Here is a 7,195-nt window from a genome sequence, read left to right on the forward strand (position 1 = left end):
ACATTTCTATTACCTTAGCCCCCAGTGGAGACCCATGTAGGTGCAGACACCAGAAGAGTCTCCCCTGAAGAACTCACCATTTAGGAAGGTAGCTTTTTGCATGCTACTAACATAAGAGTATTGATGAGCTACAAAATCTAAGAGAATAGCATGAGACTACACAGAGGAGGAGGAGGAAGGTATTGCTATCTGTCCTGGGTGTTCTCTGAAGGTGTACGTTGTAATGAATCTGCCCCTATAGTCTCTTCTCTCAGTGCATGTTTGGCAGGAGCTCCCAGGACCTCAGAGGCCAGCTACTGTTCCTTCGGCCCATAACAGCAGCATGAGTTTTGCGGTCACTAGTGTCCCCAGCTGTCAGTTCGTTCGAGCGAGCGCTAATGAATGTAAAAACATATCCCCAAATGTATAGAGGTGTAATAATTCGACAACTTGTATCTTAGGAGAACAGCAGTTACTGATAAGTAATTACCTCTTCTCCAAAGGTGACAGTTGTGATAGCACCCTGCTCCTGAGAAGTTAAATGCCTCAGTGATGTCTCCTTAGCAGAGGGGGAACTCACCGAAGGTTGGACTAAAGAGAAATCTCCAAATGTGGATTTGCAGCAGCATACTGATACACAGTTCCCTGTGCTCCAAGTGCCACATGGACGCCAAGTATCGCAACCCTAGGAGCTAATTAGAGAAACGTTCCTCACCCTGGAGGCCTGTGAGGGCAGGAGAGCTGGGCACACTGCCTGAGCATTTGCTGAGGAACCCGAGAGGGCAGCCTGGATTCGGTCCAGAAGGACAAGTCTGGATAGAAGTGAAGTGACGTCATTTTATAGTGCAGCGTTCTATCCAGGAATAACAGCACAAGGCTTGGGTACTGAGGGGAGGTGGTTTGCACCTGCTGGGGCCTAGATTGGCCCCTGGAACAGGCTAGGATAGCCCTGAGAGCATCCCTCCCTCTGGGGTTTGCAGCCAGGACACAGAATACGTTTTCCTACTCCAGCCCTCCTCGTGCCCACCGCTGTCCGCCCCAAAGCACCCCAGCACGAGGGCTGCAGGTGGGGCATCCCCTGCACAGGTGGTGTTCTCCAGGCAGGACTCTCGCCCACAGGGCTCCAGGAACTGGGGCTGTCTGACAAACACCCAACATCATAAGACTCTGATAAAATCAAGAGAACTGGCAACTCTCCACCACATCTCGAGACCTGCCCCTGGAGAGCAGATCTAACCATTTTCTCCCACCTTCCACTGTCTTGGCCTCCTTTTACTCGGTCCCCTTTGAACTGTATTTTCTCCATTTCTCACAGTCCTGCCCCAGCCCTGCTCCCCTTCTCTCCACACTCTTGCTGGGGAATTGGCTTTTGGGGTTCCCCCCCCCCCCTTGAGTTGGGCTTGAACCAAAACCTCCAAGCTATTGGGGAAGATGGGCAAGGCAGAATCCAAAGCTAGATCTGGATCCAGTTTGCACAAGGCCCCTATTTCTATAATGAGCCGGACAAAAACTCCTCATCTGAACACACACAAGCTTGAAAACTGGCTCCAAACTCATATTTTGTGTGTTTGGTACAACCCTGTTTTTTCCAAAGCTAATCTTTGTTTTCCTTTGATCTTCAATCTATGTTTCCTTGGACCTTTAACCTTCCTATGCTCTTGCCTTACAGTCTTTGAATGTTGTATCTTAGCTAATTAGTTATATTACAGACACCCTACTCTTTGTGTCTTGCATTACTTGGTCTTATCCTGTCAGTTTAGGACTAGAGGAATAGCAAAGCATCCAGAATTCTCCTTTCTCCTTTTGTTAGCTGAGTGAGCTGGAAAAAAATTTAAGGAGGTCCCGAGTTTTGTTTCTTTCATTTGCAGCCTTGCTGATTCAAAAGGGCAGTGGTTTCAGGAAGTGTATCTTAAGGGACTGACCAAAAATTGTAGCAGTAATGCCAAAATTATACTGGCTGTCAGAATATCTATAAATAAGATAGAGGCCAAACATTGCAAGCCACTGAGCAAATGATCTTGCAGTAACAGCTCGACACCTGACAAAAAGTATAGCAGCATAAGATGATGTCACACATCATCCATCCAACCTCATTAGAATGTTGAGGTTGGAATCTCAGATTGCCACAATGTGGTTCAAAATCCTTTAAAATGAAACTAAGGTTCAACACAGGCACCTGTTTTCTTATTCCCCTTCCTTGCCTTATTTCTGTTACAGAAGGTGTGCACAGCCATCATTTTTTTTAAATTTCAGACCAAAGTGAGAAACTTAGGCCCTGATCCTGCAATTGGATCTGCAAGGATATTCTCATGCAGTTACATGACTTTGATGGGGGTCCAGGCTGGTGAGGATGCCAAGCATGTGACTCCATATCAGGACAAGAGCTGGGCAGGAGATGATTTTCCCATCTCCCAAATGTTTTCAAGGATTTAAAAAAATTTTCTACCTTGAATTGGGGAAAAAAGTTGACATCTGGAAAAGTTTGCAAACCAAAAAAAGATTTGTGTGTTTGTTACGGGTCAGTTGAAATATTCCATTTTGATTTTGACCCCCCTTTTTTTTTTAGCCAATTAGACTGAAAACAGGTTTAAATTTTGAAACAAAAAGTCATGTTAACAGGAAAAGCAGAATTTTAGTTTGGAAAATGTCAAAACAATTTCAGAAGAAACATTTTAACAATTTTGAAACTTTTTGTCTCAATATTTCTTTCGAGTTCAGAAATTCATCCAACCCAACCCTGTTTTTCAGTGTTAGTTTCACTGAATCAGCACATTTAGATGATCCATTGAAAAATTTCAGATCAGCTGTAGTCAGGATCAGACTCTTAAATGGTATTTTCCACTTACAGTATGGTGATAAGTTTTGACTGAGAAGGCTAGGTTATGTGAAATGACAAGGTATGGGATATATTGGCCAGAGAATACAAGAATCAATAGTCATGGGATAAAGACCACAAGGAAGACCTAAGAAAAGGTGATTTGAAACGCTGAAGGAAGACATGAAGAAGGCTGGTGTCGGCGTAGAAGACACACTTGGCATGGACTCTTGAGACAAAGAACGAGAGCCGCCGACCCCAATTGACAGGACAAAAAGAAGAGCGGTGATAAGTTTCACAAGGAGACCTGGTCGGTGCTGTTAGTGGCTTATCACTTGGGAATTTCAAATGCCTTTAAGCAGTTTAGGAGCACAAGTCCCACCGAAAGTCAATGAGACTTGTGCTCCTAAATTACATAGGCGCTTTTGAAAATCCCACCTCCAGTCAGATAAGCAATAATTAGAATAACAGGGCCAGGTTCTGATCTTCTTGCTCATCTTGAATAGCACCTTCCTTTGTGAATAATCCCATCGAAGTCAATGGGACTGATCCAGAGTGAGGGGCTTTCTAGTGTGAGTAGGAGGAGCTGTATCTGGCCCCTGGTTTTTAATGGAAAATGCCAAGATCCATTCATAAGGCTCAATCTTGCACTCAATCCCTGATGTAATTTGACCTCACCTTCTGCCCATCTCTTTTCAGTGTGATTTATTTTCCTACATACTAATTTTGATGACCCTGAGAGTAAGTGCCTGCACTCAGCAAATCCCATTACTTGGATTTCACTTTTTAACATCCACCTTTAATTTTCATTGATGACTTTTCTATTTGCACATGCTTATAAATCTTGCTTGTCTCCGAGTTGCCTGCTGTCACATTTGAAGTTAAATTGTGTTTAGATCATCTCCACTGCTAGACAACCTGTGGCCAGCCCAGTGACTCTAACAAATTAGCAAGATCTTATTTGTATGCTCAGCTGCACTTTGTTTTAATCATATTTATGCTCTAATGTGTGTAAAATTTGCTGGCCCCTGTCCTTGAACATCAGTAATATCTGCAACTACTTTAGCTCAACATTAGTTCTGTTTGCACATATTAAATTCTAATGTATTTTCCTAGTGTGTTTTCAAATTTCTATTACTGTCTACCCCGTGTACTATATTGCTTTGGCTGCAGCTAAGATATCTTTATAAATGACACAACTGATTGCTGAGCAGAGCTCTGATTCCTGTGAACTTTTCCTGCAGAAACATGTCAAAACAGAATAAACCACTTAGTCATTTTATATTGTAGAAAAGAATTTTCTCATTTACTTGTTTCTCCTCTGTTATTTACTTCAGGAGGAGAGAAGCAAACAGAGTTAGAACTCTGACATGGTCCTTGGCAATATTCCCTCCAGAGTAACCTGATGTTTGGACCACATTCCAGTTGGAATGGATTACATTCTGCCTATGTGAATTCCCCCTACACCATTGATGGGATGCGATAGCACTGCATGTCCTGCCCTACGTTGTTTGGTTAGGGTGATGTGCATAAACAGCCGCCAAATTCCACCAAAGGCAACATTTCAGTTGAAGCAGTCGCTCCATTCTGTAGAGTGCAATGGAAAGTTCATCATTAAGAAGTCAACACTGGCCAACAGTTGCCATGCAGCGATACCTCACAACACCCGAGTTCATTCTCAGGCTACATCTATGCTACAAAGTAAGGGTGTTCATGATAGCTCTCATCCTGCTAGTGTAAATTGACTCTACACCTCTCACAGAGGTGGAATTACTAAATCAGCATAGCAGGCAAGGGACGTCAGTGGGAGTGAAATGTTAGTATACATGCTTACATAGTTAGATTGATGTAAGCTACCCTTACTCTGTAGGGTAGACCAGGGCTTATACTCCCACTAGCTCATTCAGAGTATGTAAGCGGGGAATCACACCCCTAGCTCCTAGTACAGATGTAGCCTTACATAGAAGCTATCTATTCTACTTGCCTGATCACTGATGATAACTGAAGGCTTTTTATTAGAGCTGGGCAAATAAATGATTTTTCAGTTCAAGGGCTGAACAGAAAAACCAAAACAAACGAAGTTCAGTTCAAACAGAAAACAGGCCTTTTTCAATTTTTGTCACAGAAATGAAAAACCAAAAATAAAAAGTCATTTGGGGATTGAGTTAAATGTTTTGATTGACCCAAAATGATTTTTTAAAATAAATATTGCTGAATTTCTAAACGAAACATTGTTTCAAAGTGAAAAGTCAAACATTTTATTTCACAATGGTCAAAACAAACCACTTTGGCTTTTGGGGGAGGGGGAAAAAAACCCTTTTTATTTTCAGTCAAAACTCTGCCAGGTTTGACCCAAATTTACAAATAGCTTGTGCCCCCCTTTCCCCCCCTCCCCCCCCAACATGCATTTTTTTGGTGAGTTTATCATTCATCAAAAAAATTCACTCAGCTCTACTTTCTACTGGCTTTTAGAGTAACTTGTAAGCGTGTAGAGATCCCCCTACGTTAAAGGTGCTAAGTAATTGCAGAATCATTTCATCCATATGTTTTTCTGTATATGCTGATTATTGTGACAAATAAGATATTTTAGGCATCCACTGATATTTTATTTCTGAAGCAAGGCAGGAAGTCCATTTAGATCCATGCACTCTTTTGAACCGGTGCGTGTTCTTTCAGGTACAGTACATGCAAGTCTTTTTAAAATCTGCTCAGATGACCTGGCTTTTTATTCCATATAATACCTACTCTCCACTTAAGGAAATTTCACCTACATTCCTCCGTGCGCTAACCCTGACATACTATAGCTTAAATGCTTGTATTTGACAGAAGCTTAAATAGGCTTGTGGCATCTACAGCCCATTCCATGCTTCTTTCAGGATCTTACATATTTCAGTAATCTCCCCCTTGGTGAAGAATGCAGACCTGGTTTCAGTAACTTTAGAAATAGCTCAGGTCCTTGACTGCCTGACACACTGTGAGGGCTCTTTGCTGTAGCTTCTCTGACTTTTTAGGTACTGCTTCTCCCTTTTGTGAGCAGAATATACACAATATTCCAAATATAGTTTTATTCACCCCTCGTACAGGGCTAGGATGTTTGAGCGTTTTCTAGGGTCATTCTGGTTTTCCCCAGTCAATGCTCAGCTGTCAGATTTAGCTAACAGACTAAGCTGTAGCGTGGCACCTACCTTCCTGAGGCACTTGTCACAATCCCAGCCCTCCAGGTTCTGTCCTGAATAGAATGATTTGAGAGCAAGCTGTGTGTGTCCTTCACCCTTACGTTGGTATGTTGCCTTGCAACATGAGCCCATTGTAGTTAATGAAGGTTCTTCCGTTGATTTAATTGGGCGTTGGTTAATATTAATACCTACCTCTGGCATAGCACTCTTCACCAGTAGAACACAAAGGCTTTTCAATGATCAATATCGTTATCCCCATTTTATAGCTGGGAAACTGGGGGGAAGAGACTTGTCCAAGGTCACCCACTAGGCCAGTGCCAGAGCTGGGAACAGAAACAGCATCATCTGGCTTCCAGGTTAGTGGTCTATCCACTAGGCAAAACTGCTTCTCATCCCACATCCCAGCACAGCTGAGAAAGACAAAATTACTCTTGCTCACAGCAAGCTGTGCCCTTCCCCCCCCCCCATCCACTAGAAACAGTGCCAGATTCAGGTTGGTTTAGGAATGAAGATTGGATTTAACTTTCATTTATCCAAACCATATCTGCCTAATTCCCTCATATATGCATTAAATTTACAGCCTTTGCTTTATTTTTCAATCTTTTGTAATTGTCTTAATTAACAATAACATACATAAAGGGAATGAGGAAATAAAGAGAGAAATCAGATAAACACAAATAAACAGTAGAATTTAATGTAGCATACGTAAAATCATCAAGGCGAGGATGTTTAATACCAAATCAAACCAAGTTAATTGAGTGTGAAAGATAATTATGATGAAAGGGGTGATGGCACTGAGCAAAGATCATTATCCAGAAAGCTTCAAAAACATATTTATAGAAGGATAAATATCAAATGAAATCCAGCTGGAGAATGTAAGGGACCATTAGGAACTGATCTTTAAAATTAAATCTCTCTCTCTTAAGATAAAGTGCCTGTGAATTTGATTATTAAGGGTAGACTGTACCCTGGTCTTCTACGACTGAGTAAAGGCACCTTCTAGCTTGTTTGGTCTATCTGGATCTTGGCTCTGCCCTTTGTGATAAGGTGGGCAAGGAGAGGACAGATATCTAAGTGATACGAGGCACAGTGGGGGGAAGGCGGGTGGGCAACAGGAGTGTCTGATTTGCTTTCTCTTAACCATATGTTATTTTTGATAACTCCTTGTAACAGGCTGGCAGCGTTTGCCTGAAACTCACTCCCTTCCCCCCCCCCTTGCGGATCT

This window comes from Emydura macquarii, unplaced genomic scaffold, assembly GCF_026122565.2.
Source record: "Emydura macquarii macquarii isolate MOO-44397 ecotype Brisbane River unplaced genomic scaffold, CSIRO-AGI_Emac_v2 contig_1451, whole genome shotgun sequence".
Classification (NCBI taxonomy): Eukaryota; Metazoa; Chordata; order Testudines; family Chelidae; genus Emydura; species Emydura macquarii.